Source organism: Elaeis guineensis, chromosome 6, assembly GCF_000442705.2.
Source record: "Elaeis guineensis isolate ETL-2024a chromosome 6, EG11, whole genome shotgun sequence".
NCBI classification, from domain to species: Eukaryota; Viridiplantae; Streptophyta; class Magnoliopsida; order Arecales; family Arecaceae; genus Elaeis; species Elaeis guineensis.
The window spans coordinates 1313695-1324145 of NC_025998.2; positions in this window are offsets into that span (position 1 = coordinate 1313695).

Below are 10451 nucleotides of genomic sequence, written 5' to 3' on the forward strand. Positions count from 1 at the left end.
ACAGAAACCGGGCTCCGGCCGCTGTCGAGCTTCAATCGACAGATCCGCGCCCCCTGACAGGCCATCAAAATGGCCACTACCCTGCTCCACTTCCTGTGGCGGACTCCGCGCAGTTCCATCATTCCCTGACGAGCCGCAGTAACCATCGCCACCCTGCTCCACTTCGTGTGGCGGATTTCGCACAGCTCCACTATCCCCTGGCAGGCCACAATAACGGCCACGAACCTGCTCCACCTCCTGCGACGGATACCATGTGATTCTCCTATCCGCTGGCAAGTCACGACAACGGACGCTGCTCCACCCCTCATAACAGATTCCGCGTGGCGAGCCGCGGTGATGGCCACGTGTCTGCTCCACTATCTTTCGCAATCAATTCCCCTGACCATGGGCGGCCCACTACCAGGCAGTTACAAACGTCGCCATCAATCCGTTGCCTCCTCTGCCTATAAAAGGGAGACCCAGATACGTTATTCTTTAAGCTCATTTTCTTATCTCAAAACTCTGCTAAATTCTCCGTTCGAGCACTCCATTCTTGTTGAGGCAGAGAACTGACTTGAGCGTCGGAGGGTCTTGCCGGAGCAACCCCACCTCCGGTTTAGACTTCCCTTGCAGGTCCCGACGGCGACCGCGGCTTCCCCGACTCTAGCTTATCCGGCGCAAGCAGATTTTTGCACCAACAGGATTGGCACTAGAGGAAGGGCTGTGTCTTCGCAGCACCCTTGTTCTTAAAGGAGTGTTCAACGGAGCTGCCTCCGACCGTTTCTCCGTCATCCACTCCTAATCCTCCCTCGCGAGATCGACACCCGATGCCTCCGCGCAAGGCGTCCACCCGACGGTCCACGGCCTCCGCGGCCAGATCTCAGGCTCCGGCCTCCCCTCCCGTTTCTCAGCCTCCTCCTCCTCCCCCTCCGGTGGCGGCGGTCGGCGCGGAGCAGTTTGACTTGCTGGCGCAGCAGGTCAAAGGCCTCGTCGAAGCCGTACAAGCAATGCAACAGCAGCAACCACAGGCGTCGGCGCATCCGGAGGGGGCATCTCCGGAATGCCAGAACCCGACGGTGGGGCGGGCCACCTGGGCCAGCCGCCCCGTCCTTCCTGGGAAGGCGAATCCGAGGGTAGAGAGCCCTCAATCGGACCACGACTCCACCCCTGGAAGATCCCTGCCCCCGTTCTGCCAAAGGACCCTCGAGACTCGAAGTCGAGAGGACTTCCTGGACCGGAGGCTCCAGGAGATGAACCGGCGGATCGAAGAACTCCGCCACGCGCCTCCCGCTTATGGTGAGGATATTTGCACTGACCCTCCCTTCTCCCAAATGATTATGCAGGAACCGATCCCGCCGAATTTCAAGCTTCCCCAGTTCGAAAGCTACGACGGGACGTCAGACCCGGTTGATCATCTGGAGGCCTTCCGAATGATGATGCTGCTTCACGGTGCTCCCGACGCCATCTTGTGCCGGGCTTTCCCATCTACTTTGAAGGGAGCAGCAAGGAACTGGTACTCGGCTCTGAAGCCGGGTACCATATTCTCCTTCGATCAAATGAGCCACCAATTCGTGGCCCATTTTGTCAGCAGCCGACGTCCCCGGAAAGGTTCGGAGTCCCTCATCAACATCAAGCAGAGGGAAGGGGAGTCCATACGGGCCTACGTCAACCGCTTCAGCATCGCGGCGTTGGAGGTCCGGAACTTGGACCAGTCAGTCGCCATGGCCGCCCTAAAAGGTGGCCTTCAGAAGAATGATCTCTTGTACTCCCTGGAGAAGAAGTACCCCAGGAATTTTGCTGATCTACTGGCTCGGGCTGAAGGGTACGCCCGAACGGAAGAGGCCTTCAAAATGAAGGACAAAGAGACTGCGAGGGAGCGTCAGGCGGGAGATTCTAGTAAGCCCACAGTTGAGAAGAGGCCAAAGGAAGCCCGGCCTCGCTCCCGATCCCCTCCTGGACATAAACGCGCCCATACTCCCCCCCGGGCACGCAGGCAGAGAAGCCCGGACAACAGGTTTCGGTGGGGTTCCCCGTCAGGAAAATTTCGTAACTACGCCCCCCTCAACGCCTCGAAGGCCCAGGTGCTGATGGAGGTCAGGGAGCAGCTTCCTAGGCCGGAGAGGATGCGCACGCACCCCGGGAAGCGCAACCCCAACAAGTTCTGCCTCTACCACCGCGACCACGGCCACGACACCAAAGAATGCATCCAGCTCCAGGACGAGATCGAGGAGCTCATCCGGCGAGGTCGACTCGACAAATTCATCCGCCGCAGGCCTGAGGATAGAGGAGACCGGCCAAGAGCCCTCCCACCGCCCGAACTGCAGAAAAGGGAGGAGCAGCCCGGGGACCGGCCTCCTATCGGGACCATCGACTCCATCGTCGGAGGGCCTCAAGGAGGAGCGGGAGAACTGTAAATATATCACTTACTATTTCATTTTGAATCTACTTTTCTTTCTAGCTAACGCGCCCTTCCTACCTAACGTGGATGTATTATGACTGGATATGACCCCTCCAAAAACAACGGCCATGTCAGGAACAGGAGGAGAACTTCGTCCTGACATGAGCAAAGTTAAAGGCCCGGTTCTTTTAGACCGGATGGGGGGAGAGGCCTTACAACGCCCTAATGTGCCCCCACAGCCCTGTTAGGGACAGGAGGAAAACCTCGCCCTAACTTGAGCAAAGTCAAAGGCCCGGTTCTTTTAGACCGGATGGGGGGAGAGGCCTTACAACGCCCTAATGTGCCCCCACAGCCCTGTTAGGGACAGGAGGAGAACCTCGCCCTAACTTGAGCAAAGTCAAAGGCCCGGTTCTTTTAGACCGGATGGGGGGAGAGGCCTTACAACGCCCTAATGTGCCCCCACAGCCCTGTTAGGGACAGGAGGAGAACCTCGCCCTAACTTGAGCAAAGTCAAAGGCCCGGTTCTTTTAGACCGGATGGGGGGAGAGGCCTTGCAACGCCCTAATGTGCCCCCACAGCCCTGTCAGGAACAAGAGGAGAACCTCGTCCTGACATGAGCAAAGTTGAAGGCCCGGTTCTTTTAGACCGGAGGGGGGAGAGGCCTTACAGCGCCCTAACGCGCCCCCACAAGCCAGGCTGGTAACGAGAAGAGAACCTCGCGCCGGCTCGAGCAAAGTGGAAGGTCCGGACTCCTACGGGAGCCGAGTTCCGCCGCCAAGAAGACTTCACCCGGACTCCTACGGGAGCCGGGTTCCGCCGCTAAAGAAGACTTCACCCGGACTCCTACGGGAGCCGGGTCCCGCCGCCAAGAAGACTTCACCCGGACTCCTACGGGAGCCGGGTCCCGCCGTCAAAAAGACTTCACCCGGACTCCTACGGGAGCCGGGTTCCGCCGCCAAGAAGATTTCACCCGGACTCCTACGGGAGCCGGGTTCTGCCGCCAAGGAAGACTTCACCCGGACTCCTACGGGAGCCGGGTTCCGCCGCTAAAGAAGACTTCACCCGGACTCCTACGGGAGCTGGGTTCCGCCGTCAAGAAGACTTCACCCGGACTCCTACGGAAGTCGAGCTCCATTTGCCACTTCTGCAGCGAGGGTTAATAATGGTGGCGAAACTCGGCCACATAACAAGGACGGATGAAAGGGAAGAGTCCCCCCCCCACGACGACATCTACGTCGAACAAGCCAAACGACAAGAAAGGGTCAACAGACGACAATATCGTGTTATGCGTGGACAAGGTAACACAAAGCGCTCTTTTTTCCATTTCCAATATGCGTACTACAGGGCCAGGACGGCCAAGGAAAGAAGGACAAAACGACAAAAAAAAAAAGAGTAATTACATGAAGACAAAGGAGCTCTAAGGAGGTCCTGCTCCCTCCGACCTAGGGTTATCACCTCCATCCCTCAACCAGGACCGCCTCAGGTTCTCCACTGCTTCTTCTAGTTCTTCCTTCTTCCGCAGCGTATCCTGGAGCGCCTGACGAAGTTGTCGGCTCTCTGCCTCCGCTTCTCGACACCGCTTCCGGAGAACTTCGGACTCCGCCTCTGCATCCGCAACGGCCTTCCGCTCGAGCGCCAGTTGGATTTTCACTTGTTGAAGTTCGGCTGTCTTCTCCCCAAGGAAGATGGAAATCCCTTCGACAGTGCCTCTCAGGGCTAGGAGCTCTTCGGTATCTTGGGCGTTAGTAAGCTGCACCCTAGTAACCAACTGCCTCTGGAGACGAACAACCTCATCCGCCGTCTGACGGAATCTCCCTTTGTACTCTTCCACTTGCCGGCGCCAGCTGGCCCGCTGCACATCGTGGCTCATCTCAGCATCTTGAAGCTGCTTCTGGAGGTCGGAGACCTTCTGCGACCATTTCTGCTCATCATCAACCCGCGCTGGGAGCCGAGATGAGTTCCCTTCCAGCTGGCTGATCCTCCTCTTCGCAGCTGACAGCTCCACCTTAAGGGCACTGATCCTGGCTTCTTGAGCCCAAGTTCGGTCGCTGGCGCTCTTCTTACATTCCTCGAGCTCCTTTGTGAAGTTCGCCTTCCTCCGGCTGTAATCCATGATTGCCTTCACTTGGAGACTCCTAAAGTGGGCGGCCTCAGCGGCGGCCTCGGAATAGCATTTTCTCGACTTGCGGAGCTCGCCCTCTGACTTCTTCAACTTCTTCGTCAGGTGGAGGACCTCCTTTTTCAGCCGTTGGATAGTTGACTTCAGCGGGACCCCCAGGGGCAAGGAGAGTGCTTCAGCAGGGCACTGCCATCGGAAGGTGCAAACGTCAAAGACCGACTCATTACAAGAAGAAAGGCAGAAAAGGAGGAGGAGGGGGAAGGAGAGGCCATCCACAACAAGAAATTCGACTTTATTGATTAATTTTGAAGACAAACAGAAAGAAAATATGGCGATAAAATAAAGACACAAGATCGGAGGTCCAGGACCTCAGGGGCAGGAGGTGGAGAGCTCGGCGCGAGGGGTGCGACTGCGGTAGCGGCGGACGAAGGGCCGGCCTCGTCTTCAGACTCCTCCAGAAAGCCGAGATCGAGGTCGGGGTATATGCTGGCCACCTTCTCTCGGCAGAGCTCGAACCCCTTTGTGAACGCCTCCAGGCCGAACTGGACGTTCAGTTCCCTCATCTCCGTGGAGGCCTTGAACTCCTCCACCGCAAGGGCCCTGGCCTCCGAGACCAGAACCAGAGTTTGCTCGGCCAAATGGGCGACATCGGCCTCCGCCTTCCTCACCGACTCCTCCAAGCTTCGTCTCTCCTCCTCCCGGGCTTGTCTCTCCTCTTCCCGGGCTTGCCTCTCCCTCTCCAGGGCCTCCTGGAGGGCGGCTACTTCGGCCATCTTCGCTTGAAGGCGAGCAACTTCGGCCTGGCAGCGCTCCTCCGCTTGAAGGAGGTCCCTTCTCATGCGGCTCGACACCTCGACATAGGCAAAGAGCTGGTGCCCAATCTGCAAGGACGGATAGAGAATTACAACAAAGGCCGAGTGACCATGCAAATAAACATCCGCTTACCTCAAGGAAGGACCCCAAAGAATCCCAAGCCCGCTGCTCGGGATCGGCGCGGTCGATCCTCTCCACGACGTCGGACAGAATGCAGCCATCAAGCAGCCGCCTGATCAGGTCCTTGTCGTTGAAGGGGTTCTCTGATCCCCCCTCGGAGCAGACGGACTCGTCTGCAGCAGCTCGGTGGCTGCTCGCCCTGCGAGCCACCGATTTCCTCCTCCTCCCCGCGGCGGGTGCCTCCGTGGGGCGAGCCCCCGGAACGGGGGCCCCAGTCGGCGGGCTCCTTGAGGAAGCTCGGGGGGCCGCTGGCTCGGCATCCGAAGGAATGTCGATGGCCGGGGTCGCCTGGACAGGCGCAGCCAAGCTCGTCTCCTCCACCCTGGCCCTCTTCGCCGATCCGGAGGCCGTCACGCCCTTCCTCTTCTGAGCTCTCATGGCCTCGGCGAGCATCCGCGTGGCTTCGGCGTCCATTGCTAAAAAAAAAAAAAAAAATAATAGGAAAAGAAAAGAAGAAAGAAGAAGCGACACCGATCAGTCCAGAGTCAAAAAAAAAAAAAGAAGAGAGAAGAGAAAAGAAGAGAGAAAGAAAGAGGAAGAAAAGAGCAGGAAGAAAAAAAATAAAGAGAAGAAGAAGGCAAGAAAAGGAAAGATAAATACTTGCTGGATCCTGAGGGCTCATGCCGATGTTGAAAAGAAGCTGCTCCCTCAGAAGATTAGGAAGGGAAGGAGCAGGATAACTTAGAAGCTTCTGGGCGGCCTGGAGGTCGTCCTCTCCCAGGCTGGGAGCCCGGCGGACGGAATCCCTCAGAGACCCCAAGGAGGCAGGCCCAGTTCCAGGGTCGGGCAGTAGACGAAGAGAAAATTTCCTTTCAGTTGTGAATCGAAGAAGGGGCGCCCTTCAGCAACCCCTTCTTACCAAACTGGGGGGAAAAGTACCACCAGTCCTTCGCTGAAGGATGGCGTTTGAAGGTGTAAAAATGCCTGAACAAGGAGAGGGATGGCTGGACCTCGGCTATGTGGCAGAGAGAGAGAAACCCTATCAAAAACCTAAAGGAATTCGGGGCCACGGAGGCGAGAGAAATATCTAAGAAGCGAAAGAAAGCGGCAACGAAGACAGGAAGCGGAAGCCAGAGTCCGGCACGAAATGCCTCCTGATACAAACAAAAGCGACCAGGAGGAGGAGCGCTGGCCCGGTCAGAGGGGCCAGGTAGCTCCAGGTCGTACTCCGGAGGAACTCCGTACTGAGCCCTTATCAGAAGGAGTTCATCCGGAGTCGACGAACATGGAATGGCGCCCGGAGCAAAAACCGGGCGAGGCCCTGCCCTGGACGCGGGTTCGTCCGCAGAGACAGGGACCTGGGGGTTCGAAGCAGAAGAACTCTCAGAACTGACGGGAGCAGAAGAGTCGGAAGACATTTTGAGCAGTTTCGGAGGGAGAACCTAAAGGATCCTAAAAAGGCAGACCGAAAGGGGAACGAGACGCCGAAGGCCAACTCGGAAGAAGACACAAAAGTAATGAAGAGAGGAGAAGCCCCTAGGCGGTGAGAAGAAGGTTGGCACTAACCTATATTGCTCTGGGGACCTGGGGAGCGAGAAACGGGAGGCGCCTACGGCTCGAGAAGACGTTCACTAGAGCAGGATCTCGAAGAGAAGACAGACGCCAGCAAAAAATCAGAAATGGAGTAGGATGCCTGAAGGGGGGAGGACGGGTTTAAATAGACCCTGGGATCCGGCGCCATAATGATTGCGAATCCCCCCAGGCCAGTCCGCATCCGACGCGTGTCCCACTCCCTGTGGCAGACGGCTAAAGGCGGCTGACGGTTGGCAGGATCATAATTGCGCCGTACCTAGGCCAGTGTACCTGCGGGATTTTCGAAGCGTCCCCTCGTACCGCTCCAATTCGAAGAGACTCCAGCACGCGCTCATTTAATGCCAAAATATCTGGGGGCGGCAGTGTGCAGGATTCGAAGGGACGATTCCGGCTGTACCCATCTCTCTCTCTCTCTGTGTACTTCCTTCGTTTGAAATTCAAACTCGGATGTAGGGGGACTGGTGTTGGGTATAAAATACCAACAGCCGAAATCCTCAACGGAATCGGCAGCAACGCAGCTCCGCCCAGACTCCTACGGAAGCCGGGCTCCACCGCCGACAGCAACGCAGCTCCGCCCGGACTCCTGCGGGAGCCGGGCTCCACCGCCGACAGCAGCGCAGCTCCGCCCGGACTCCTACGGGAACCGGGCTCCATCGCCGACAGCAGCGCAGCTCCGCCCGGACTCCTACGGGAGCCGGGCTCCACCGCCGACAGCAGCGCAGCTCCGCCCGGACTCCTACGGGAGCCGGGCTCCGCTCTCAGTATCAACTGCTGGTAAGCTCCATCCGGACTCCTGCGAGAGCCAGACTTCACCCTTAACGTTGATTGCAGCGCAGCTCCGCCCGGACTCCTGCGGGAGCCGGGCTCCACCGCCGACAGCAGCGCAGCTCCGCCCGGACTCCTACAGGAGCCGGGCTCCACCGCCGACAGCAGCACAGCTCCGCCCGGACTCCTACGGGAGCCGGGCTCCGCTCTCAGTATCAACTGCTGGTAAGCTCCATCCGGACTCCTGCGAGAGCCGGACTTCACCCTTAACGTTGATTGCAGCGCAGCTCCGCCCGGACTCCTGCGGGAGCCGGGCTCCACCGCCGACAGCAGCGCAGCTCCACCCGGACTCCTACGGGAGCCGGGCTCCACCGCCGACAGCAGCGCAGCTCCGCCCGGACTCCTACAGGAGCCGGGCTCCACCGCCGACAGCAGCACAGCTCCGCCCGGACTCCTACGGTAGCCGGGCTCCACTCTCAGTATCAACTGCTGGTAAGCTCCATCCGGACTCCTGCGAGAGCCGGACTTCACCCTTAACGTTGATTGCAGCGCAGCTCCGCCCGGACTCCTGCGGGAGCCGGGCTCCACCGCCGACAGCAGCGCAGCTCCACCCGGACTCCTACGGGAACCGGGCTCCACCGCCGACAGCAGCGCAGCTCCGCCCGGACTCCTACGGGAATCGGGCTCCACCGCCGACAGCAACGCAGCTCCGCCCAGACTCCTACGGGAGCCGGGCTCTACCGCCGACAGCAGCGCAGCTCCGCCCGGACTCCTACGGGAGCCGGGCTCCGCTCTCAGTATCAACTGCTGGTAAGCTCCATCCGGACTCCTGCGAGAGCCGGACTTCACCCTTAACGTTGATTGTAGCGCAGCTCCGCCCAGACTCCTGCGGGGGTCGGGCTCCACCGCCGACAGCAGCGCAGCTCCGCCCGGACTCCTACAGGAGCCGGGCTCCACCGCCGACAGCAGCACAGCTCCGCCCGGACTCCTACGGGAGCCGGGCTCCGCTCTCAGTATCAACTGCTGGTAAGTTCCATCCGGACTCCTGCGAGAGCCGGACTTCACCCTTAACGTTGATTGCAGCGCAGCTCCGTCCGGACTCCTGCGGGAGCCGGGCTCCACCGCCGACAGCAGCGCAGCTCCGCCCGGACTCCTACGGGAACCGGGCTCCACCGCCGACAGCAACGCAGCTCCGCCCGGACTCCTACAGGAGCCGGGCTCCACCGCCGACAGCAGCGCAGCTCCGCCCGGACTCCTACAGGAGCCGGGCTCCACCGCCGACAGCAGCACAGCTCCGCCCGGACTCCTACGGGAGCCGGGCTCCGCTCTCAGTATCAACTGCTGGTAAGCTCCATCCGGACTCCTACGAGAGCCGGACTTCGCCTTTAATTTTAAATTGCAGGAGGACTTCGCCCGTGCTCTTAAGGGAGCCGAGCTTCATCTTCGACGCCGAGGACTACAGCCGCAAGCAGACTCCGCCCGGACTCCTACGAGAGCTGGGTTCCGCCCGCAACTTCGGCTCCGAGAGGGTTCCGCCCGGACTCCCCCGGAAGTCGGGCTCCACCCACGACCCCAACCGCCAGGAGGACCTCTCCCGGACCTCTACAGAAACCGAGCTCCGGCCGCTGCCGAGCTTCAATCGACAGATCCGCGCCCCCTGACAGGCCATCAAAACGGCCACGACCCTGCTCCACTTCCTGTGGCGGACTCCGCGCAGTTCCATCATTCCCTGACGAGCCGCAGTAACCATCGCTACCCTGCTCCACTTCCTGTGGCGGATTCCGCACAGCTCCACTATCTCTTGGCAGGCCACAATAACGGCCACGAACCTGCTCCACCTCCTGCGATGGATACCATGCGATTCTCCTATTCGCTGGCAAGTCACGACAACGGACGCTGCTCCACCCCTCATAACAGATTCCGCGTGGCGAGCCGCGGTGATGGCCACGTGTCTGCTCCACTATCTTTCGCAATCAATTCCCCTGACCATGGGCGGCCCACTACCAGGCGGTTACAAACGTCGCCATCAATCCGTTGCCTCCTCCGCCTATAAAAGGGGGACCCAGATACGTTATTCTTTAAGCTCATTTTCTTATCTCAAAACTCTGCTAAATTCTCCGTTCGAGCACTCCATTCTTGTTGAGGCAGAGAACTGACTTGAGCGTCGGAGGGTCTTGCCGGAGCAACCCCACCTCCGGTTTAGACTTCCCTTGCAGGTCCCGGCGGCGACCGCGGTTTCCCCGACTCCAGCTTATCCGGCACAAGCAGATTTTTGCACCAACAATTAACATATTGTTATAAGATTAATGATTTATAGAACTAATAAATATATTTTTTTATAAAATATATTAATAAATAATTAATATCTTATTATAATATATTTTATATAATTAATAAATATATTTTTATAGAATACAGCAAAAATAATTTTGATATTATATAACCAATGATCTTCGATTTTTATGAAAAATCATGGATATCTAATTATTTTTAATCATTTAATCACTGAATTATAACTATCAAATACAATCATTTGAAATCATTGAAGATTAAAGCATCTTAGAATTCAGATTACCAATGATCTAATACACGAGAATATTTTATTTATGGTTTTGGGATTGCGGTATGTTAATACATTTTATACACCATATTTTATATCACCCG